This window comes from Mauremys reevesii, linkage group 1 (assembly GCF_016161935.1).
Source record: "Mauremys reevesii isolate NIE-2019 linkage group 1, ASM1616193v1, whole genome shotgun sequence".
In the NCBI taxonomy this organism is placed as follows: Eukaryota; Metazoa; Chordata; order Testudines; family Geoemydidae; genus Mauremys; species Mauremys reevesii.
Window position 1 is genome coordinate 330,765,036 of NC_052623.1, and position 25,541 is coordinate 330,790,576.

A 25,541-nucleotide genomic window follows, 5' to 3' on the forward strand; every position below is an offset into this window, starting at 1 on the left:
ACCCGGGCCGCGTGGCGCCAGCCGGGGGATTGGAACATGAGCCGCCCCGCGCGGAGTGAGCGGGAGCGTTACCGGCCCCGCGTGGCGCCAGCCGGGGGGATTGGAACACGAGCCGCCCCGCGCGGAGTGAGCGGGAGCGTTACCGGCCCCGCGTGGCGCCAGCCGGGGGGATTGGAACACGAGCCGCCCCGGCGGCGGGAGCTGTAGGGAACCTGCGCTAGGAGTTGGGCAGGGTGGGGGAGCAATAGCACCGTACCTGGCAGCGCCGAGACACGTGTAGAGCGGCCCCTGGTGGGGGACTCCGTTAAGCGAAGCCTCCTGCGGCCAAACATCTGGCGGGTACCTCGAACCCGAGCCGCTGTGGGGCAGGCGCTGCTCGCCGGCGGTCGCACAAAGGGCGGAGGGAGCGAGCCAGACTCCTGAAGGAAGGGAGGACTGGGCACAGGGGCCGGAGAAGTGGAGCCAGACCCATGACGAGGGCATAAGGCACAGGAGGCCTGAGCAGGGTTACCGCCTTTGAAATGCAAAAAAAAAAAAAAAGCCCCTAGGCTGTCAGCCTTCTAATGGCACAAAACCAAACACCCTTGCCCCGCCCTGACCGCCCCTTCTCTGAGGTTCTGCCCCCACTTAGTTCATCTCCCCAACTCTCACTCACTTCACCAGGCTGGGGGTGTGGGGGCTCTAAGGTAGGACCAGGGATGAGAGGTTTGGGTATAGGAAGGGGCTTTGGGCTGGGGAGGAGGTGCAGGGTGTGGGCTCTGGCCAGGCAGCACTTACCTCAGGCAGCTCCCAGCATGTCTAACTCCTAGGTCGGGGGCCAGGGACGGGAGGCTCCACACACTGCCCACACACCCATTGACCATGGTTCCTGACCAATGGGAGCTGCAAAGCTGGCATTTAGGGTGGGGGCAGCACACGGAGCCCCCATGGCCTTCCCCTGCACCTAGGAGCCAGATATGCCGGCCACTTTCAGGAGCCATGTGAAGCCAGGGCAGGCAGGGAGCCTGCCTTAGCCCTGCTGCGCCGCCGACCAGAGTTTTAGCAGCCCGGTCAGCAGTGCTGACCAGAGCTGCCAGGATCCCTTTTTGACTGGACACCTGGCAATCCTAACCTGCCCCACAAGGCAAGCCTGCTGCAACCTCAACCACAAGGCAACATTGCAACTGCCCCCTTCAACAGCCACCTATGGGGAGATAACACATATAGATAAGATTGATAACATTGCACATCTCCTCACACTTGCATGACTCAAACCCTCTCACACGTGTGCGATGCGCTTGCTTGGTGGGCAGACAACTGCTGTATTTTCAACAGTTTTGATCTGTTACCACTTAAAGTGTGGAAATGGGAAAACTGCAGCATCTTTAGCTAGATACAGAAACTTTTAACATTAGATATCCCAGTGTACTGTGATAATGCAAATGTTTAGAGCCACATACAAAACCCAGAAGATTAAATTATTATTGTGGCAACTGGCAAATCCATTTTAAAAAGGACCAGCCTGGTCAAATACCGAGCAGGTTGTAACCCTAAGCCCAAGTGCTGAGGGACCTTCCTTTGCATGAAATGCAGCAGAGCCCCTTTTGAGCCCTTTATCAATCACAGTCCAGTCACTGATGAAACTCCCCAATGGCTGGAGCCATGGAGAGGGGGGTCATGTAGTAATAGCACAACAGCAAATCAGATTCAGCTGAGGCAGGAGCCGAAGAGGCTTCTCCCTCTTCCCCCAGCAGCATCAACTCTGCTAGACCAGCACAGGAGCCAGTTTATGCTGGAAACAGTTATGGGGCAGGACAGGGTTTCCCAGCTGCTAGTGGGAGGTGAACTTAAGGGGCAGAGGGCTTTCCAGCTGCTGGGTGGAAGTCATGAGACATGGGAATTCTCCCTGAGCATACAGAGCAACCCTCCCCCCACAGACTCAGAAACTGCCTGAGGAAGTCTCCCTCCTGGAGCCCTCTATCTCCCCAATGAGGGAGACTTGGGGTGGGCCTGACAGAGGGAGTCTACCCTCCCTCCAACAATGTGAGATTTAGGGCAGGCCTCAATAAATAAATCCAACCCCCCACATGAATGAGAGGCTTGAGAGTGGTCTAGCCAATTCTTCTTTCACTCTTTTTTTAAAAAGACATACACACACACTTCATGTTTATAATTAACATGTCATCTGGACCCTCATTCAACACCCTGTATATTTTCAGGAAGGAGAGGGCCTAAACCAGTTTTTTTAGCATTATGTTGTTCGGGCGGGGGGTGGGGGGGGGAACCTAGTAAAGGGGAATGCTAACATTCTTTCTTGTACTATAGAAAACACTGTGATAATTAGATGGCTTTCAGTTAAGTGACAGTCCAGGCAGAGACATTAATGAGCAGCTAATCAGAGTGGCCTACGTACCACCAGGCAGCACTATTGAGCAGAAGCAATGAAGGAGTCCCCCATACAATCAAAAGAGAAAATACCTCACTGCATAACTTCATAACACTTGGCCCTTAGAGAGCAGTGGACACTAGTTACACAATGTTTCCACAAACAGTGCATTTATTTTAGACGATTTAACATTTGTATAGCATCCTGAAAAATGTACACCACTTATCTGCTCCTGTTAAGCCTAATCATTTAAAAGCAAAAGCCACCAGAAAATGATACTCTCCCATTAGATTAAATGATCAGTGCTCTGATAAAGGAAAACCAACTTGGAAAAAAAAATCACCTTTCTTCCTGAATTTCTCACCTATTGTTGCAAGTAACTGTGAAGATTATAAGTAATAGAGGTTAGTTAAAAAAAACTATTTTCAATTTGATTACTTGCCCTCAAAGATCTTCAACTGTCCAAGGAAGACAGGCGCTTCTTTTTGGGGATTTCATACTAACAAGAATGGAAAGAACATTCTGCAAAGAACAGATGGACAACAGGATAGTGTGCTTCCCTGAACCAAGCTATGAGTCATCACTATAATGGCATGTCTACACTTACAGTGAATCAACGCTATGGTGATCGATCCACCAGGGCTCAATTTAGTGGGTCAAGTGAAGACCTGCTAAATTGACTGCAGATCGCTCTTTCATTGACTCTGGTACTCCACCAGAAATGAGAAGCCTAAGGTAAGTCAACAGGAGAGTTTCTCCCGTCGACCCAGCGTGGTGTAGACATCACAATAAGTCAACCTAAGCTACGTCGACTCCAGCTATGTTATTAAGTTGTGTAACTTAGGTCGACTTAACCCCATAGTGTAGACCTGCCATAAGATTTGATAGGCTTCTGAAATCAAAGGGGATGGATTCACTGGTGATGGTGCATAGCAGCATTAATGACACTGCATTGCTGGGTATCTCACAGATTATAGATGACTTCAGGGAAGGAGATCATTCCTTCCCTATGAGCAAAGAAAGTGCATCACTGGCTAGGTAAGTGGTGTAAGGGAGAGGGGCTTGGCTTTGTGGAGTATTAGTGCACCTTCCACAGGGAGAAGGGGCTGTAGAGTTTGTATGGCCTGCATTTCAGTAGAACAGGAACCAGTCTTCTCAGGGACAGACTGGCTACAGTAGTCTGAGACAGCGCCGGATTAGCCTTTTGTGGGCCCTGGCGCCAAAGATATTTGTGGGCCCCTATGTAGTCATTGTGGGCTCTGAGTGTGGGCCTGGTGTGACGGTGCCATAGTATACCTGGTACTCAGAGACATTTTTCATTTTGATCACACACTTCTGCATGACTATATGCATTGTAATACACAGCTCCCTCAGCCCCCAGTTTTTCTCATTGAGCTGTACACCCATGTGGATTTACCAGTGTCCAGAGTGAGCAGAACTTTCATAGTGATCAGGGAAAACTCCCCACAGATTTATCTCCTTCCTCATTCAGACCTTCTATAGCCATGTCTCCAGTAGCACCCTGTGTCACCAGTCACGGTATGTGGTCCTAGTCTCAGCTCAGAGTTCCAAAGCCAGCAGATACCTGATGAATTCTGACAAATCCCTCCCTCAGCACCTCTCCTGCCATTTGAGCAAGCCACTTGCAAACACCATTTCCCCAAAATGAGGACTTAGGCTGGTGTCTTCAGATTCCCAAGAGCTTTCTCCCTCTGCTTCCATCTACATTCTAGTCTACTACCTGATCACCACCACCTCTCCTCATGCTTGTTTCCTTTCTACTTTGGACATGCTCCCCAACCGGCTAGAGCTATTCTCCTGATACAAGCCTTACCTGCTTCCTCTTTCCCTGCTTCCCTTGACATGCCTTTCCTATGAGTGACCTCGGTTCCTTGAGGTTAACTCCAGTTTCTTTATCTGCTCTAGCTTAATGGCCCCCAGTAGTCACAGAGCCACCTGCAGCTTCTCTGGCTACAGCCATGGAGCCAATTGCAGGAGGCCAGCCTTAGATAGCTGCAGCTGCTAGCAAGGGAGGGATGGCATTCCAAGGCTGAACATGCTTGAACCTTGTGGCACTAGGGACTCTAAATCCTCAGCACTGGCCCCAGGCAGCTGCAGACTCTGCAGTTAAGCACTTCCCTCCTCTAGGCCATGGCTTTAAGTACCTGAGATGCCCATCACCTGCAGCAGAGGCCACCAATTCCCATGCACCCCTTAGCTAGCACATAGTCATGCAGAACATGCAGCCTGAATGATTTTGGAGGCTGGGATGCCAGGAGGTTCCCATCCCTGAGCAGCAGCTCTGCAACAAGCTCACATGCCCCACCCCCCTCCATTGTGGGACCAGGACCCTGTGAAGACAGTGGAGTTACCTTGTGTATAACCAGTTCTGTCCAAAGCTTCTTGAAGTGAGTGGGAGTCTTTTCATTATCTTTAATGGGCTGTGAATAGAAGCAAAGGACCCCATTCTAGACTCTAGGAGCAAAATGCATTCTGTGCTGCACTGGCTTACTATTGTAACAGGAAGGTCTCACATTACCTAATGAATAAGCAACACCTCTTACAGCACCTAACTTTTTCTGAGAGGCTTCCCACCCAATTACTAAATGTAAACCTGCTTCTCTTACAAGGGCTGAAAATATCAGGGAATATGGTCACAAAAGCAAGGCACTTCTGAATTCAGCAGGAATTTTGGATGTGCACAGAACACAACAGGACTGGTTCCCATATGCTTACAGAACTGCAGTAAAGTGGAACAATTTTCAGCTTGTGTGATTGGAGGCTATCTGATCCATATTATAAGACTGTCCTACATAAATGAGGAAAAGTTGAGGTGTCTTTATTATTCTTTTGTTGCACTCTTTGTTTCTATGGGGAATTTGCCAATGCATTATCACTGTCTTCCTTCTAAACAAACAAAACTAAAAAAAAAGTAATGGCTGTTGAAAATAGCAATTCTAGTCCTAATTACCACTGGGAAGGCCCCAGCATTTGTTGCTCAATTTTATCCTACTTTTTCTACAGCAAATTACAGGGAATCAGTATATTTGATTTGGGAGAAATGAAGTAACAGTTGCCCAAACTGAGCTTGAGCACTCCTGAATTTTGAAGGTGTTCAAATGTGGAAGGCAGGTGCTAGATTCCCTTTCTGAATATTAGATACATCTGGAAAGGAAAAGTCAATTTCTGCTTCCATGGCTTAGAAGTGGAAATCCTCCTACATGCCTGGTACCATATCTAAAGCTGCCCTGGTCCTCTAGTAGAGCCTCTCCTCCCTTACTTTTCATTTTAACTTCTAGGGGGATCCACATACCTCCCTTGATAGGCTTCAGCTAGAGACGTGCACTGTCCATTTAGTCCACCCACTTCCTTCCTTGGGGGCTGCCAGGTGAGGTCACACCAGCATCCCTAATCCAGTCTGGGGAAGTCTTCTAAGGGTGATATCTGGCCAAAGCCTTCTACTCCTTGGGCATACTTGTTTCCCATTCACAGTGCCACTCCCTTCTAGCAGCCAGCTCTCCATTAACAGCAAGCTGCAGCACATGGGGGTCTCAGCTTCCCCACTCACTCCCCCTCCCTTTCCTGTTGATAGCTGCCAAAGGAATGTTGGGAAATGTAGTTCTTTCCATGCTCCAGGGCTGGCTCTATAGGCAGGGAGCTGGCCAAGCAACTACAGCTCCAAGGGCCCTGTGGGTTCTCAGCTCCCATGCTGGATCTCTGCTGCTCCGCTTCTGCAGCATTGTGAGAGAGGAGGAAGTGAGTGCTATGGGGCCCCTTCTGAGCTTGGGCCCGGTGCGATGGCGCCATGGTTGATCCGGTACTGGTCTGAGAGGAAGTGTGTGAAAAGAGGGAATAAATAAGCACTCACTCAGCACAAAATCATGATGTTGAGAACAAAATGAATCAAGACCCCAAAGGCCATGAAAAGAAGAATTTCTTTAATTGATTATGTGCCAATCCTAGAAACCTACACTAATCATTGGAATTGCCCATTTATGAGCATAAATTTGATGTAATTGGTAGTATTGTAAACTGGTGGGATGAGTCATGTTTGGAATGTTAAAATCAATTATTATAACACATGCAGGAAGGATTGAGTGGGGATAAAGGAGAGAGGCAGGAACACTCTGTCAAAAATAACCCTACCTGTTTCTAAGGGCATGTCTACACTACAGGCCTAAGTTGAGCTACGTTAGGTCGACTTACAGCCCGTGGCTGATGTCCACACTTCCCTCCTGTCAGTGGTGCACATCCTCACCAGGAGCACTTCAACCGACTGAAGAGGGGCACTGTGGGGGGCTGAGAGCCCTAGCTCTCAGCATGAGAGGTCTCAAGCTGCCAGTACTAAAACTTCCTTAGAATTTCTAAATATTATAGGTGACAATTTCCTAACTCAACACAGGGCAATTCTGTATTAGACCTCATCTTGAAAAATAAAAAAGAATTGATCACAGAACTAAATATCCACGATAGTTTAAGTACAAGGGATCATGACTTAATCACATTTGTTTTGTACACACAGAATAAAGTCCAACTACTAATATACATATATATACATATAGATTTGGAAGAATTCAATTTTTGTTGGTAAATGTCAATTTCATTGTAGACACACAAACAAAAGTATTTCCATCAATAGTCATCAAAATTTACAGACAGAGAAAAAAAGAAAAATGTTGCTGCTTGAGAACTTAGAGTTTGATTTAAGGATAATTACTTTGTCAACATCACATGGCAAAATATACCTGTGTTATGAAGCTTTAACTCTTTGAACCTCAATATCTACCGTCATTAAACTATTATTGGCTGACTCCCACATAAGTTCCTGCAACTCTGAAAATTTAAATAGATAAAAGCAGAAAAGATGCTTAAATCCCACAATTTCATGCAACTGTGAAAGTTTAAATTGGTAATCCAGAAAAGCTTAAATATAATATTAGCCATAAAAAACATATAACAATAAAAAATTGAATTCTGCCACACACAAATATATATATGCCTGGTGATTTTAAAAGGCCAGTTTCACAAAGCTGCGCAAACACAAGGTGAAATCAGTGGTCACAGAGTTAAGAACAATAAAGAGGCATTTTTAAAGCATATTCAGAACAAAAGGAATCCTAACTATGGTATTGGTCCATTACTAGATGGAAATGGTAGAATTATCAGTCATAATGCAGAAAAGGCATGAGAGTAGTCCACTGAACTCAGTGGGATGTTTTCCATAAGTAAAGTTAAACATATTCATAAGAATTTGCAGGATCAGGGCCATAATTTCATCTAATTTCCCAAGTATTTATATGGTCCCCATTAGCATGGTATCTGAGCACCTCTGTGAGGTAGGAAAGTACTATTATTCCATTTTTAAAGATGGGGACTGAGATACAGAGAGATTAAGTGAGTTGCCCAAGGTCACACAAGTGTCTGTGGAAGAGCCAGTAATTTAAGTTAGTTCTCCTGACTTGTCGGCTAATACCCTAATTGCTGGACCATACTTTCTCCCATTTCCCTCTTTGTGTGGTCATTCACACAAAAACAGGAAAAGAGTATATTTTTTAAAAAGTAAATGTAACTGTTAAGCCATAAAACAGTTGGCAGGATAGATGTATCTGAAAAAAGGTAAGCATCTTTTAACTTGAGAAGGATCCAAATGAAACATGAAGTCTTATAATGCTACATTCCCTTCACCTTGATTTTTAAGTAACTCCTTTCTTAATCCCCTGTTCCCCCACTGCAAAATGACATATGTCAGATTTAGACCTCTGAGTCTGCAAGCTGATGTGGCAGGTCGACCCTTCTGTCAGCATGGAGCCCCACTGAACTGAATGGAATTCAGCACAGGTGCAGGGATCTGATTACAAGCACCTGATTGCAACATTAGGGCTTAGACTGAAAAAAAATTTTTACAAGGATACTAGACCTCAACCAGTAGTGCGACATGTCTCTGCCAGCAAAAAGAACCCTAAAGCAGTCATAAATGAATATTGGGGTATTGCTTCAATGAAGGAGAACACAGCAGACATAATCAAACAGAACTGATTCTATGCCACATCTTCAGGAGCTCCCAGTGCTGGTAAGTGAAGACAAAGAAAGGGGGCATGACAGAGACCTGGTTAATATTTTTTATGAATGCCTTGTAAGTTCCCCAGCTTCTTAAAGGCCTGTATCATCTTCTCAGACTAAGGTCACTGTGAGGTGACCTGTCAGGAATAGTTTTCACACCAATAAGGAGGAAGAAAATTAGAGAGTCAAACATTCCCAATAAAAAGTTTGACTAAAGTAAAAACAAGCCCTCCTTTAAAAAGGTCTCAAGTCTCTCTTACAAGAAAAAGTTAAAATAAACATAAAGCAGGTATTTCCTCTGACTCTTCAGTTGATTCATTTTTAATCTCTAATTCTGAATCAGAAGTTTCTGATAATGAATCCCCTGAATACACTTTCTTAAGGAGTACTTCAAAATAATAGTGAGTTGAGAACTGGATTTAAGACAGACATCTGGTAGGCAAAAGACTAAAACATACAAGCCAAGGCCAGCACCAAAGATTTAAAAAGCATTGACTGATAGAACTCAAAAAATAATTGTAAATGAAGAATTATCCTATGGAGGTGTTTCTAGTAGGGTCCCGTAGCAATCTATTCGTGGCCCAATGCCATTTTATCAATGACCTGGAGGAAAACAAAAATCACAAAAATATTTGCAGATGACACTTTTTTCGTATGACTGGTGTAAAGCAGCAATTACAATTTCACCTGAAGTTGATAGAGCCAAATGGCTACATCAGCAGTAGGAGAATTTATTGCAGTGATGCCTCCTTCATATTTATAAATTGGGCAGTAGTTAGTCATATGTTCAATGGTCTGTCGTGGGTAACTACACTCGCACACCAGGGCATCCTTGATTTTCCATTTGTGCATTAGATGTCCACATCTACTATGGTTGGTGCGGATTCAGTTCAGAGTTGACCAAAATGACCATGGAAGGTCAAACCCAGGAACCTTCTGTGTGGGATCCGGCACAGGGTGCTTATTTTTTAAGTCTGATTTAGCCCAATCTGCTTTCTAAGTCTCCTTCTGATCATAGCCTGATTTCATGAGGCTAAACGAATGATCCCAGAAAGGCTTGCAGGACTTAAGATGTTGCGGGGGGTATTGTCAAAGTCTTGGTGGATAGGAAGACATCTATTTTCCTGCATTCGCTGACCTTCGTGGAATGTCACAGCAGTTCGGCTTATCAGCAAGGGAGCGATGTTAGACAGAATAGGTAGCCATGGTGTTAGAGTCAGCTTAAAGGTTCCCATGATGCACCACATCGCTGTATTCAGCCTGGCATCCACAAGTCACATATGGGGGTTGCATCTGCTCCATACCGGTGCACAGTATTCATCTACTGAATATACAACTGCTATTGCAGATGTTCGCAATACTGATGCTGATGCACCTGAGTGCGGTCAGGGGGAAGCCAGGGGTGTGCCTGCTGCTGGCCCAGGGTCCCAGCCGCCGGCCCCACTCAGCCGCCTGCCAGCCTAGGGTTCTGTTCACTCAGCTGGCAACAGGCTGAGTGGGGCCAGCAGCCGGGACCCTGGCTGGCAGCCGCATACCAGGCAAAATCGGTTCATGTGCCACCTTTGGCACGCGTGCTGTAGGTTGCTGACCCCTGGTCTAACCTGTTCTTAAATCCTTCAGTGACAGGGATTTAGTAATCTCTCTAGATAACCAGTTCTTAACTATCCTTAGAGTTAGAAAGTTTTGCTAATATGTAACCTAGATCACCTTTTCTGCAAACTAAACAGATTACTTCTTTTCCTATCCTTAGTGGACATGAAGAACAGTTGATCACCATTCTCTTTATAATAACCTTCTACATATTTGAAGAGTATTATCACATTTCCTTTCTCCTCCCACCCCTTCTCTTCTCTAGATTAAACATACCCAATTCTTTCAACCTTTCCTCACAGGTTATGTTTTCTGAACTTATCTTTTTTGTTGCTCCCTTCTTGTCCCTCTCCAGTTTGTCCACATCTTTCTTAAAGTGTGATGCTCAAAACTGAACAAAAAAAATCACAACATTGTCATGGGTGAAGTAATGATTTTCACAAGATATGCACAGAATACAGTCAATTAAAAGTCACTGCTGCATTCCTTTTGCATAAAACCTGGTCCTCCTCAGACTGCTGCAATTTTTCCAATAGCTAGAGACAGACATGCGCGGATAGCCACTTCCATCTCCCTGCTGTTTGAAAAATCACAGCAGATTGCAGAGGAGGTCGGGAGGGGACTTGGTGAATGGTTTTATGCAAGGCACAGGAGCCAGCGCTGCTGCCGCTTGGAGCACATTCTTCCACCTTCCCACTGAGGCTACAGTTGCTGAGGTTCCAAGCAGTAGCAGTGCTGATTCCTGTGCCTTGCATAAAACCGGTTGCTGAGTGCCTCCTGAACTGCTGCAATTTGTCCAACAGTGGCAGGTGGAAGCTGGCATCCATAAGCACTGGTTTCATGCTTGGTGTAGCTCACAGTCCCTCCCCATAACTGCTGTCCTCCCTGCCCCTCACCCAGCTCACCCTTCATCCATCCTGTCCTGTCTCCTGAGACTCCTCACTCAGCTCCCCCTGGCACCTCACCCAGCTACCGCCTCCACCTGTCCCATCCCCCAAGCCTCTCACCAGCCTCCCATTCCCCCACAGCCCTTCAACCTTCCCCCCATCCACCTCCACCCCTCACCCGGCTGCCCCACCACCTGTCTCATCTCCCTAACTCTCCCTCCCCATGCCCTCCTTTACCTGTCCCCAGGTCTCCCCCTCTGCTGATACCTACTCCTGGTGGCCACGGAGAGGGTGGCTGGAGTGCAGCAGCAGCAACTTTATACAGGGCTCCTCGGAAACCATTTCCTTGCAACGCTTCCACCCTGCACACCCATTGGCTCTCCTGCTGTCAAAATAGCATTGGGGGAAGGAGGAATGAGCATCTGTAAGCCTCACCAAACATGAGACTGGCATATGTGAATTCTCACTTTTGCCTCACTGCTGTTGGAAAAATCATGGTCTAAGGCTAATTTTGCGATTTCCAGAAAATCACAATTTTCTCAGGGCCCTACTTAGCACCTTGTAATCTTCTAGATGCTTACAAATTGTTTGTTTAATTATTTGTTTCCCAGTATCTTTCTGGCTATCAAAGTTAGGCTGACTGGTCTATCATTTCCCAAGTCCTTTTCCTCCTTTTTGAATGTAGGTACTATGTTTGCCTTTCTCTAGTCATCTGGACCATCTTCCATCCTCCACAAGTCCTCAAAGATAATGGCTAAAGATTCAGAGATTGCTTTAGCGAGTTCCTTAGTTACTCTAGTGTGAATTTCATTGGGCCCTGCTTATTGAATACATCTAACCTATCTAAATATTTTTAACCTATTCTTCCCCTATTCGTGCCTGTGTTTCTTCCCCCTTGTTAATATTATTTGTGTTAAGCATTTGGTCACAATTAACTCTTTTAAAGAAGATTGAAGTAAACTAAGCACTTCTGCCTTCTGTGTCATCCATTATTTGCCCACCTTCCCCATTAACTAATGGACCTATGCTTTCCTTCTTCTTTCTAATATATTTGATATGTTTGTGTTGTGTATTTGCTTGTCATGGGTTTTGTTACTATGGCAACTGAGTTAGACTATTAAGGGATAGCTCAGCCGGTTTCAACCGGCTGAGTGAGCTCTCTGTCTCTGTAAATAAAATGGAGGTTTTGGTTAGCTGTCTGCTCTCTGGCCTCAAGTGATTGCTTCCTACACCGGCTGCCCCAAGGATACAACACTGGCGACGAGGATGGGATCCTGGTGCTGCTCCAGTAACAGAAGGAAGTAGAAGTCAAGGTAAAGACCAAACAAAGAAAAAAAGCTGCTTGTTGCACTGACTGTGAAAGTGAAACTAAAAATCATGGCTACTCTGACCAGGCCCCTGGAGCCTTTTGATGAGAATACAGAGCAGTGGCATGTGTATACTGAGCGTTTTGAGGTTTTTGGTATTGCAAATGACATTACAGAAGCGAAGAAGGTGCCAATATTCTTAACTGTTGTAGGGGCTAAAACCTACTCTCTGCTACGCAGCTTACTACACCCTGTTAAGCCTGAGACTAAATCTTACAGTGACATTGTGGAAATCCTGGGGTCTCATTTCTCCCCAAAACCACTGGTAATTGCTGAAAGATATAGGTTCCACAAAAGAGACCAAAAGGAAGATGAAACAGTTGTACAATTTGTAGCCATTTTAAAAAGCTAGCAGAACACTGTGAATTTAAAGAGATGTTAAATGATGCCCTGCGTGACAGGTTAGTGTGTGGCCTCTGCAGTGAAGCTATACGGAAGCGCCTACTGACAGAGGCTCAGCTTACATTACAGAAGGCTGTTGATATTGCTCTCCATGGAACTGGCTACAAGGAGGCACAATACATCGGTGCATCCCCTAGGGTGCAAAAGTGTCACAAGAACTGACTCACAAAACGGTGCAGAGTCAAGAATGTTACCGCTGTGGTAGCTGGGTCACCAGGCATCAGAATGCTGGTGTAAGGACCTGGTGTGTCGACACTGTGGCAAAAGGGACACATTGAGTATGCCTGTAAACAAAAGAAAAAGAGGCCTGTGGTCTGGCCGACAAAAAGAGGAACCTTGCATACCCTAGAGCAGACCCAGGATGATCAAGGTGACACCTCCTCACAAGAGGAAGTGCCACTGCATGTTTTGTCTTTGGCAGCGGGCTCATATGAATACTGGGTAACCCCCTTATTGGAGGGCAAACCTATACGCATGGAACTAGACACCGGTGCAGCTGTCTCGCTGGTTCCGGAGACTGTGTATAAGGAAAAGCTACAGCATCTTCCGCTTAAGGCAACAAAAACTGTTCTGAAGACATATACAGGTGAAGCTGTGCCCATGTTGGGCACTATTGATGTTAAGGTGGAGCTCAATGGACAGGCAGCTAAATTGCCACTGTTTGTGGTGAGAGGTGACTACCCAGCCTTAATGGGTAGGTCTTGGCTTGGGAAGATTCAGCTGAACTGGGCAGAAGTGCACCGGATGACTAAAGAAGAAACCAGTCTAACCCCTATACTAAGGAAACATGCTGTTTTTGGAGATGATTTGGGAAGTATGAAGGGAATCACTGTGACATTGAACATTAAACCTGGCAGTCCACCAAAATATCTGAAAGCCCGAACTGTGCCATATGCCATCAGGCCAAAAGTTGAAGCAGACCTGGAGCGCCTGGTCACCAATGGAGTCCTAATACCAGTTACCCATAGCTCATGGGCCACTCCTATCATTCCAATAGTGAAGAAAGATGGCTCTCCGGATTTGCGGTGATTTTAAAGTCACTGTCAACCCAGTGTTGTGTGCAGAGCAATACCCGCGTCCCCACATCGATGACCTCTTCGCAGGCCTGGCTGGGGGACAAAAGTTCAGTAAGATTGATCTGAGTCAAGCATATTTACAGATGCACGTCGATGAAAAGTCCCAAGAGCTGTTGACTATAGTGACTCATAAGGGGCTTTATCGATACTGTCTCCTACCATTCGTAATCACATCGGCTCCCGCCCTGTTCCAGAGAGCTATGGACCAGATCTTGTGTGGCTTGTCAGGAGTTCAGTGCTATCTGGATGATATCCTGGTCACTGGAAGAAATGAAGAGGATCACTTAAAGAATTTAGAGGCTACCCTACAAAGACTGGAAGAGTATGGCCTACGAGTTCACAAAGACAAGTGTGAATTCTTCAAGCCCTCTGTTGAATATTTGGGACACATCATCGATTCTGCAGGTCTTCATAAGGCCCCTGCAAAAGTTAAAGCTATTGTGGAGGCTCTCCCACCTCGAAATGTAAGCCAGCTACGCTCATTTCTAGGACTACTGAACTATTATGGAAAGTTCATCTCACAGTTAGCCACACTGCTAAAACCACTTCATGAGCTCCTTGGGCAGAACAAGGCCTGGAAGTGGACTGAAGCCTGTGATGTTGCATTTAACAAAGCTAAGGATGCATTGTTAAATTCTGAAGTTCTAACGCACTTTGATCCATCCTTACCCCTGCAATTGGCCTGTGATGCTTCCCCTTATGGAGTGGGAGCGGTCGTGTCACACATTATGCCTTCGGGAGAAGAAAGACCTATTGCTTTTGCTTCACGCACTCTAAGCAAAGCAGAAACTAACTATGCCCAATTTGAACATGAGGCATTAGGAATTGTTTTTGGAATTAGGAAGTTTCATCAGTACCTGTTTGGGCGAAAGTTTACTCTTCTTACAGACCATCGACCTCTGACATCAATTTTTGGACCCTACACAGGCATTCCCCCATTAGCTGCTAGTCGTATGCAACGTTGGGCATTGATACTTTCTGCACACACATATGAAATCAAATATCGGAAATCCACTCTGCACGGCAATGCAGATGGCCTCTCAAAGTTGCCTTTACCGGTCAAACATCAAGATAGTGCCCAAAAGGAAATCTTCTACTTTGAACAGGTAGAGAATACACCCATCACTGCTGCTCAGATAAAGAAGGCAACCCGCGTTGACCCAGTATTATCCCAAGTTATGGACCTGGTGATGCATGGAAAATCTCGACAAACCTCTCCAGTCTCACCCGACCTTGTTCCCTACATGTCCAGGCGGACGGAGTTATCGGTCCAATCTGGTTGTTTGTTGTGGGGGAGGCGTGTCATTATTCCACCACCCCTGAGATCACAGATGTTAGAACAGCTACATTCCGGTCACTGTGGAATAGTGCGCATGAAGGAAGTTGCACAAAGCTATTTTTGGTGGCCTAGATTGGACGGTGCTATTGAAGAGAAGGCAAAAGCTTGTATGTCATGTCAGGGTGTAAGAAATGCACCCCAGTGGGCACTCCTACACCCATGGGACTGGCCTGAAAACCCGTGGCAACGTATTCACGTTGACTTTGCTGGCCCCCTTGAAGGAAGCATGTTCTTGGTGGCAGTAGATGCCCATTCTAAATGGCCAGAAGTCTCTATAATGCAGTCCACTACTGCAGAGAGTACTATCCAAAAACTACGAGGACTCTTTAGTCGTTTTGGTCTGCCAGAACAACTTGTGAGCGACAACGGACCGCAGTTTGTCTCTCAGGAGTTTCAAAATTTTATGAAGGCAAATGGGATACACCACATCACGTCAGCACCATATCATCCGTCCACCAACGGATTAGCTGAAAGATTTGTGCAGACAATGAAAAACGCTTTGAAATCAGCAAAGGGACAACACTCCATTCAAAAGCGTCTGGATATCTTCTTACTTTCCTATAGAAACACACCTCATGCTACGACCCAGGCTTCCCCAGCCTTTCTAATGATGGGACGACAGCTGCGCACTTGCTTTGATCTGCTGAAACCTTCTGAACCCAGACAAACTGTGCAACATCAGCAGCAATATCAAGTCATCAGACGGGCACCCAGAGCAAAAGACCGAACCTTTAGCCCAGGGCAGCCAGTTTTGGCTCGGAATTATACTTCCAGAGATAAATGGGTCCCGGCCACAGTCATCACTCAAACAGGACCTGTTTCCTATACAGTCCGGACTGCAGAGAATCTTACCTGGCGGCGACATGTAGATCAGCTGTTGCCAGGTCATGCCAGTCTTCAGGACCCATCTGCAGTTGAGGGTCTGACTTCACCCTCCTGGTGAGACACCGAATCATGAGTCACCTGTTCCTGACTGTTCTCCTCCATTACTGCCGGCAGCTGAGATATCAGCTCGTGCTGGGCAAAGGGGTACCACCTCCTCACCTATTCGTGCTGCGGACCCTGAGCCCCTAGTACTTTCGGGTGCAACAACACCAGAAGTTCGCCGTAATCCACCTAGAGACAGAAGGCCTCCTCATCGGCTGGATCTTTAGTTAGGGCGAACCCACGGTTATGGGGCAAAATAATCCCCAGGGTTTAGTCGGGAATGGAGGCAGTCTACCCTCCTTCTCTAGTTTAGTGTGTGTTTTATTTAGGGGATGTTCTTATTAGGGGGGGAGGAATATGTTGTGTATTTGGTTGTCATGGGTTTTGTTACTATGGCAACTGAGTTAGACTATTAAGGGATAGCTCAGCCGGTTTCAACCGGCTGAGTGAGCTCTCTGTCTCTGTAAATAAAATGGAGGTTTTGGTTAGCTGTCTGCTCTCTGGCCTCAAGTGATTGCTTCCTACACCGGCTGCCCCAAGGATACAACAGTTTGTAGAACTTCTTGTTGTTGTTGGGTGCAGAGCATACACACAGAAAAGTTAGATAAAAACTATAGGCGTCGACTTCCCCTCTGCCCGGTGGGTGCTCGCCCCCCGTGCCCCTGGACCCGCCCCTGCTCCACCTCGTCCCACCCCTGCACCATCCTCACCCCACCCCCATTCCACCCCTTCCCAAAAGTCCCTGCCCCCTTTCCGCCCCATTCCACCCCCTTTCCCTAAGTCCTCACCCCTGCCCCGCCTCTTCTCCGCCTCCTCCCCTGAGCACACCACGTCCCCGCTCCTCCCCCTCCCTCCCGGAAATGGGCTGGAAGCACTGGGAGGGAGGGGGAGGAGCGTGGACACAGCACACTTGTGTGGGGAGAAGCAGGCGAGGAGGGGGGAGCTTGGCTGCCAGTGGGTGCAGAGCACCTGCTAATTTTTCCCCGTGGGTGCCCCAGGAGTCAGCACCTATGATAAAAACCATAAATACTCTTGCTGGAAGGTTGCAACATAACACTGCTTTATTTCTTAGAATTCTGTCCTCCAAAACCAGAAAGGTATAACTCACCCCACCTTGCTTTATGCTGGCTGTCTGCAGGCAGACTCTGCTAGGCCCAGCTCACACTCTTCACTACTGAGCCCTCAAGCCTGCAAGACCAGGACTTCCCCTTCCCCTTCCCCTCCCCCCCCCACCCACCTCTTAAAGTGCTGGCTTGCAATTCCAACAGTGTCCTCAGTGCACCACAATTGTCTTTTATGTTGCACTACAGAAAAAAAACAACCACACACATTAGAGCTGTATGTTATATATACAGTTTTGACATCTGAAATGAGGGCATTGTGCATGGCTATGTACAAGTCCAGGATAGGAAAGGAAAGGCAGATAATTTCTTGACCTTCATGTGAGATCATCATTTGGGAAGCCATTATTGTCAGTTGCTGGTAATTAACAGCTATCTGCACCTCTTGCTTCAACAAGTGCAATCTTCAGATGCATAGCTTGTAAGCAGTCTACAGACTCCAGTTTTCTGGCACAGGGGAGGTCCTGTGAAATGTGTAACACTGAACAATTGCTTTAAAACTTCGCTGCTTCTAAATTTCAGTTGTATGACTGAAGTGAATGCCACAAGATGCAAACATTGATCACTCCTTGACCACCTCCTCAGTTTTCTTGCTTGTAGGTCATTAATTAATATGTCTCAAGGAAAATACTTTTATGACTCAATCTTTGTACTCCTAAGAAAACCTATTTTGTAGAAGGGTTAAGGAACTTGGAATGGCAAGAAGGGCGACAAAACCATGTATGGAAGGAATGGAATAGATGGAATAGTACACTGAAGATCTTAGTAGAGAGTTTGGGTTTTATCAGAACAAAATCACTTTGCAACTTGTATGACAACTAAACCACTGCTTGCTAACTAAGTCTGTGATGAACATGCTGTATCCCCTTGTTTTGCCTATATAAAAAAAGCAAGCTCTGAATCCTGCACATCAGCACACTCTTTGAGAACCTGATGTTGGCTGCCAATGGCAAAATTTGTTCCCTTGAATCAGAATTTTCCTACAATATTTATTTTGATCATATATTTAGAGCAACACAGTATAGAAATGCTAACTGGTGATAGAGGTTGACTTCTGCATTAACCTGTGAAATATCACAAGACTGCATGACTTATTACACAGTAACTTTATTTTACTCAGCTGTTATTTCTGATTCTATCTCACAAACCACTTAGACATTAACTTGCATCACCACATTACTTCCTGCAAAATAAAATTGACATGTCTAATTTTCTTTAAAATGAATCAGGAAAACTTTCCAGCTCATATATTCCCCACTACCCAATTTAAGTTACTATTACGAGGATGACCTTAAATATAGAAGCAGTTACGAAGTTTAGAAAAGTGGAATGCCATATAAATATATCAAATCTGTATACTACTACTGTTTATATGCAAAAGTAACTCTTGGATTATTAGCCCAGTTCAAGCTGAACTAGAGCTACTGGTGCAGGAAGTGAAACCGGATATTATAGGGATAACAGAAACATGGTGGAATAGTAGTCATGACAGGTATTGAAGGCTATGTGCTGTTTAGGAAAGACAGAAATAAAGGCAAAGGTGGTGGAGTAGCATTGTATATCAATGATGAGGTTAACTGTAAAGAAATAAGAAGTGATGGAATTGATAAGACAGAGTCTGTCTGGGCAAAAATCACACTGGGAAAGAAAGCTACTAGAGCCTCCCGAGACAGTGCTTGGGGTGTGCTACAGACCGCCGGGATCTGATTTGGAGATGGATAGAGACCTCTTTAATGTTTTTAATGAAGTAAACACTAGTGGGAATTGTGTGATCATGGGAGACTTTAACTTCCCAGATATAGACTGGAGGACAAGTGCTAGTAACAATAATAGGGCTCAGATTTTTCTGGATGTGATAGCTGATGGATTTCTTCACCAAGTAGTTGAAGAACCAACAAGAGGGGATGCCATTTTAGATTTGGTCTTGGTGAGTAGCGAGGACCTCATAGAAGAAATGGTTGTAGGGGACAATCTTGGTTCAAGTGATCATGAGCTAATTCAGTTCAAACTAGATGGAAGGATAAACAAAAATAGATCTGGGACTAGGGTTTTTGACTTCAAAAGGGCTAACTTTAAAGAATTAAGGAAATTAGTTAGGGAAGTGGATTGGACTGAAGAACTTGTGGATCTAAAGGCGGAGGAGGCCTGGAATTACTTTAAGTCGAAGCTGCAGAAACTATCAGAAGCCTGCATCCCAAGAAAGGGGAAAAAAACCATAGGCAGGAGCTGTAGACCAAACTGGATGAGCAAGCATCTCAGAGAGGTGATTAAGAAAAAGCAGAAAGCCTACAAGGAGTGGAAGATGGGCAGGATTAGCAAGGAAAGCTACCTTATTGAGGTCAGAACATGTAGGGATGAAGTGAGAAAGGTTAAAAGCCATGTAGAGTTGGACCTTGCAAAGGGAATTAAAACCAATAGTAAAAGGTTCTATAGCCATATAAATAAGAAGAAAACAAAGAAAGAAGAAGTGGGACCGCTAAACACTGAGGATGGAATGGAGGTTAAGGATAACCTAGGCATGGCCCAATATCTAAATAAATACTTTGCCTCAGTCTTTAATAAGGCTAATGAGGAGCTTAGGGATAATGGACGGATGACAAATGGGAGTGAGGATATGGAGGTAGATATTACCACATCTGAGGTAGAAGCCAAACTCGAACAGCTTAATGGGACAAAATCAGAGGGCCCAGATAATCTTCATCCAATAATATTAAAGGAACTGGCACATGAAATTGCAAGCCCATTAGCAAGAATTTTTTAATGAATCGGTAAACTCAGGGGTTGTACCGTACGACTGGAGAATTGCTAACATAGTTCCTATTTTTAAGAAAGGGAAAAAAAGTGATCCGAGTAACTATAGGCCTGTTAGTTTGACATCTGTAGTATGTAAGGTCTTGGAAAAAATTTTGAAGGAGAAAGTAGTTAAGGACATTGAGGTCAATGGTAATTGGGACAAATTACAACATGGTTTTACAAAAGGTAGATCGTGCCAAACCAACCTGATCTCCTTCTTTGAGAAGGTAACAGATTATTTAGACAAAGGAAATGCAGTAGATCTAATTTACCTCGATTTCAGTAAGGCATTTGACACGATTCCACATGGGGAATTATTAGTTAAATTGGAAAAGATGGGGATCAATATGAAAATTGAAAGGTGGATAAGGAACTGGTTAAAGGGGAGACTACAACGGGTCGTACTGAAGGGTGAACTGTCAGGCTGGAAGGAGGTTACTAGTGGAGTTCCTCAGGGATCAGTTTTGGGACCAATCTTATTTAACCTTTTTATTACTGACCTTGGCACAAAAAGCGGGAATGTGCAAATAAAGTTTGCAGATGACACAAAGCTGGGTGGTATTGCTAACACAGAGAAGGACCGGGATATCATACAGGAAGATCTGGATGACCTTGTAAACTGGAGTAATAGTAATAGGATGAAATTCAATAGTGAAAAGTGCAAGGTCATGCATTTAGGGATTAATAATAAGAATTTTAGTTATAAATTGGGGACACATCAGTTGGAAGTAACAGAGGAGGAGAAGGACCTTGGAGTATTGGTTGATTACAGGATGACTATGAGCTGCCAATGTGATATGGCCGTTAAAAAAGCTAATGCAGTTTTAGGATGCATCAGGCGAGGTATTTCCAGCAAAGATAAGGAGGTGTTAGTACCGTTATATAAGGCACTGGTGAGACCCCATCTGGAATACTGTGTGCAGTTCTGGTCTCCCATGTTTAAGAAGGATGAATTCAAACTGGAACAGGTTCAGAGACGGGCTACTAGGATGATCTGAGGAATGGAAAATCTGTCTTATGAAAGGAGACTCAAAGAGCTTGGCTTGTTTAGCCTAACCAAAAGAAGGTTGAGGGGGGATATGCTTGCTCTTTATAAATATATCCGAGGGATTAATATTAGGGAGGGAGAGGAATTATTTAAGCTTAGTACCAATGTGGACACAAGAACAAATGGGTATAAACCGGACACTAGGAAGTTTAGACTTGAAATTAGACGAAGGTTTCTAACCATTAGAGGAGTGAAGTTCTGGAACAGCCTTCCAAGGGGAGTAGTGGGGGCAAAAGACATATCTGGCTTTAAGACTAAGCTTGATAAGTTTATGGAAGGGATGGTATGATGGGATAGCCTAATTTTGGCAATTAATTTTGGTCTGTGATGGGATGTTAGATGGGATGGGATCTGAGTTACTGCAGAGAATTCTTTCCTGGGTGCTGGCGGGTGAGTCTTGCCCACATGCTCAGGGTTTAACTGATTGCCATATTTGGGGTTGGGAAGGAATTTTCCTCCGGGGCAGATTGGCAGAGGCCCTGGAGGTTTTTCGCCTTCCTCTGCAGCATGGGGCATGGGTCAGTTGCTGGAGGATTCTCTGCAGCTTGAGGTCTTCAAACCACAATTTGAAGACTTCAATAACTCAGACATAGGTTAGGGGTTTGTTATAGAAGTGGATGGGTAAAATTCTGTGGCCTGCTTTGTGCAGGAGGTCAGACTAGATGATCATAATGGTCCCTTCTGACCTTAAAGTCTATGAGTCTATGAAATGTAGTTCAGGATCTTCCTTATCTCTTCCTCTCTGTCAGTAGTGCAGTGAACTGTGCTTTTCAGAGGCACACACCAGTAAGTAAACCAGCTGGAGGTACAGGAGTGTGAACTGAGACAGGCTACAATAAAGTTCTGTTTGAATCTCCTGCGTTGTGTCTCTGTGTTAGCTGGCACTTTGATACCTAACCAGAGACATTATGCTGTCAGAGAGAAATACCAACTTGAATTATATGTCTACTTGAAACTGGTTATGACTACCACATACACCCTTTATGTCAGATGAGTTTGTGTGGCGGTCTGTTGATAACCCAGATAGTTTACCATTCTTGCATCCATTAAAGTTAATGGGAATTTTGCCATTGACTGTATTAGCTGTGGCTATACTAGGATCATTGCAAATTTCCCCACTACTGCTCAGCTAATGTAGGCAAGGATGTCTGCTGGTTTGTTCCATCTGGATGTGGCTTGAGCAGTGTGAGATGACACTGTTTTTAAAATGACAGCAGATAGGCCTGCTTTTGAATCGCACCCATAACGGCCACTTTAGGCACCTAAATCCAACATTTAGGTGTGTCTGGCATTCACGAAAGCCCTTCTCAGCTGTTGCCTAACACTGCAGGTGCCTTAAGTCCCTAGCTAAGTTTCTACCATTAAAGTCCCAGAGATACCTACATTTTGGTGGCTGGGCATGTGCACCACTGACTAAGTCTGGACACCACCCAGCAGCTCAGCACCTAACTCACACCTGAGACCCAGCAGATTCACAAATTAGGCGTTTCCCCACCTATCTTCCCTTCTGCCTGAACTAGCAGGCATGCTCAGAGCACATCTAAACTCACACAAAAGATACTATAGGAACTGATCCCTTTATCCCAATGATTCATGCACACATCTAGCATGTGGGAGACCTGGATTCAAATCCTCCCTGATGTGATGCAGAGATTTAGATCTCCCAGCTTCCAGAAGAGTGCCCTAACCACTGGGCTATAGGGTATTCTGGAGTGGGTCTCTCAATAGAATAATAGAATATTAGGTTTGGAAGGGACCTCAGGAGGTCATCTAGTCCAACCCCCTGCTCAAAGCTATTCCCAACTAAATCATCCCAGCCAGGGCTTTGTCAAGCCTGACCTTAAAAACCTCTAAGGAAGGAGATTCCACCACCTCCATAGGCAACCCATTCCAGTGCTTCACCACTCTCTGAGTGAAAAAGTTTTTCCTAATATCCAACCTAAACCTCCCCCACTGCAACTTGAGACCATTACTCCTTGTTCTGTCATCAGGTACCACTGAGAACAGTCTAGATCCATCCTCTCTGGAACCCCCTTTCAGGTAGTTGAAAGCAGCTATCAAATCCCCCCCTTATTCTTCTCTCCTGGAGACTAAACAACCCCAGTTCCCTCAGCCTCTCCTCATAAATCATGTGCTCCAGCCCCCTAATCATTTTTGTTGCCTTCCGCTGGACTCTTTCGATTTTTTCCACATCCTTCTTGTAGTGTGGGGCCCAAAACTGGACACAGTACGCCAGATGAGGCCTCACCAGTGTCGAATAGAGGGGAATGATCACATCCCTCTATCTGCTGGCAATGCCCCTACTTATACAGCCCAAAATGCCATTAGCCTTCTTGGCAACAAGGGCACACTGTTGACTCATATCCAGCTTCTCGTCCACTGTAACCCTAGGTCCTTTTCTGCAGAACTGCTTCCTAGCCATTCAGTCCCTAGTCTGTAACAGTGAATGGGATTCTTCCGTCCTAAGTGCAGGAGTCTGCACTTGTCCTTGTTGAACCTCATCAGGTTTCTTTTGGCCCAGTCCTCTAATTTATCTAGGTCCCTCTGTATCCTATCCCTACCCTCCAACGTATCTACCACTCCTCCAAGTTTAGTGTCATCTGCAAACTTGCTGAGAGTGCAGACCACGCCATCCTCCAGATCATTAATGAAGATATTGAACAAAACTGGCCTCAGGACCGACCCTTGGGGCACTCCACTTGAAACCGGCTGCCAACTAGACATGGAGCCGTTGATCACTACCCGTTGAGCCCGATGATCTAGCCAGCTTTCTATTCAGCTGTTCTATTCTATCTAGTCCAATCATCCAGCCCATACTACTTTAACTTGCTGGCAAGAATACTGTGGGAGACCGTATCAAAAGCTTTGCTAAAGTCAAGGAATAACACGTCCACTGCTTTCCCCTCATCCACAGACCCAGTTATCTCCTCACAGAAGGCAATGAGGTTAGTCAGGCATGACTTGCCCTTGGTGAATCCATGCTGACTGTTCCTGATCACTTTCCTCTCCTCTAGGTGCTTCCGAATTGATTCCTTGAGGACCTGCTCCATGACTTTTCCAGGGACTGAGGTGAGGCTGACTGGCCTGAAGTTCCCCGGATCCTACTCCTTCCCTTTTTTAAAGATGGGCACTACAATAGCCTTTTTCTAGTCATCTGGGACCTCCCCCGTTCGCTATGAGTTTTCAAAGATAATGGCCAATGGCTCTGCAATCACATCCGCCAACTCCTTTAGCACCCTCGGATGCAGCGCATCCGGCCCCACGGACTTGTGCTCGTCCAGTTTTTCTAAATAGTCCCGAATCACTTCTTTCTCCACAGAGGGCTGGTCACCTTCTCCCCATACTGTGCTGCCCAGTGCAGCAGACTGGGAGCTGACCTTGTTTGTGAAGACAGAGGCAAAAAAAATCATTGAATACATTAGCTTTTTCCACATCCTCTGTCACTAGGTTGCCTCCCTCGTTCAGTAAGGGGCCCACACTTTCCTTGACTTTCTTCTTGTTACTAACATACCTGAAGAAACCCTTCTTGTTACTCTTAACATCTCTTACTAGCTGCAACTCCAAGTGTGATTTGGCCTTCCTGATTTCACTCCTGCATGCCTGAGCAATATTTTTATACTCCTCCCTGGTCATTTGTCCAATCTTCCACGTCTTGTAAGCTTCTTTTTTGCGTTTAAGATCAGCAAGGATTTCACTGTTAAGCCAAGCTGGTCGCCTGCCATATTTACTATTCTTCCTACACATCAGGATGGTTTTTTCCTGCAATCTCAATAAGAATTCTTTAAAATACAGCCAGCTCTCCTGGACTCCTTTCCCCCTCATGTTATTTTCCCAGGGGATCCTGCCCATCAGCTCCCTGAGGGAGTCAAAGTCTGCTTTTCTGAAAACCAGGGTCCATATTCTGCTGCTCTCCTTTTTTCCTTGCGTCAGGATCCTGAACTCGACCATCTCATGGTCACTACCTCCCAGGTTCCCATCCACTTTTGCTTCCCCTACTAACTCTTCTCTGTTTGTGAGCAGCAGGTCAAGAAGAGCTCTGCCCCTAGTTGGTTCCTCCAGCACTTGGACCAGGAAATTGTCCCCTACACTTTCCAAAAACTTCCTGGATTGTCTGTGCACCGCTGTATTGCTCTCCCAGCAGATATCAGGGTATTAAAGTCTCTCATGAGAACCAGGGCCTGCAATCTAGTAACTTCTGCTAGTTGCTGGAAGAAAGCCTTGTCCATCTCATCCCTCTGGTCTGGTGGTCTATAGCAGACTCCCACCACGACATCCCCCTTGTTGCTCACACTTCTAAACTTAATCCAGAGACTCTCAGGTTTTTCTGCAGTTTTATACCAGAGCTCTGAGCAGTCATACTGCCCTCTTACATACAATGCAACTCCCCCACCTTTTCTGCCCTGCCTGTCCTTCCTGAACAGTTTATATCCATCCATGACAGTACTCCAGTCATGTGAGTTATCCCACCAAGTCTCTGTTATTCCAATCACATCATAGTTCCTTGACTGTGTCAGGACTTCCAGTTCTCCCTGCTTGTTTCCCAGGCTTCTTGCATTTGTGTATAGG

General features: G+C 45.6%; 1 long non-coding RNA gene across 1 annotated transcript in view; it reads left to right on the forward strand.

The window, feature by feature from the left end:
* The first annotated feature begins 8,300 nt into the window (after positions 1 to 8,300).
* LOC120390834 overlaps positions 8,301 to 25,541 on the forward strand; it is a 44,631-nt gene continuing 27,390 nt past the window's right edge. The window contains exon 1 of the long non-coding RNA XR_005591153.1: positions 8,301 to 8,435. This is a non-coding gene — a long non-coding RNA (uncharacterized LOC120390834). The remainder of the gene's footprint in view (positions 8,436 to 25,541) is intronic.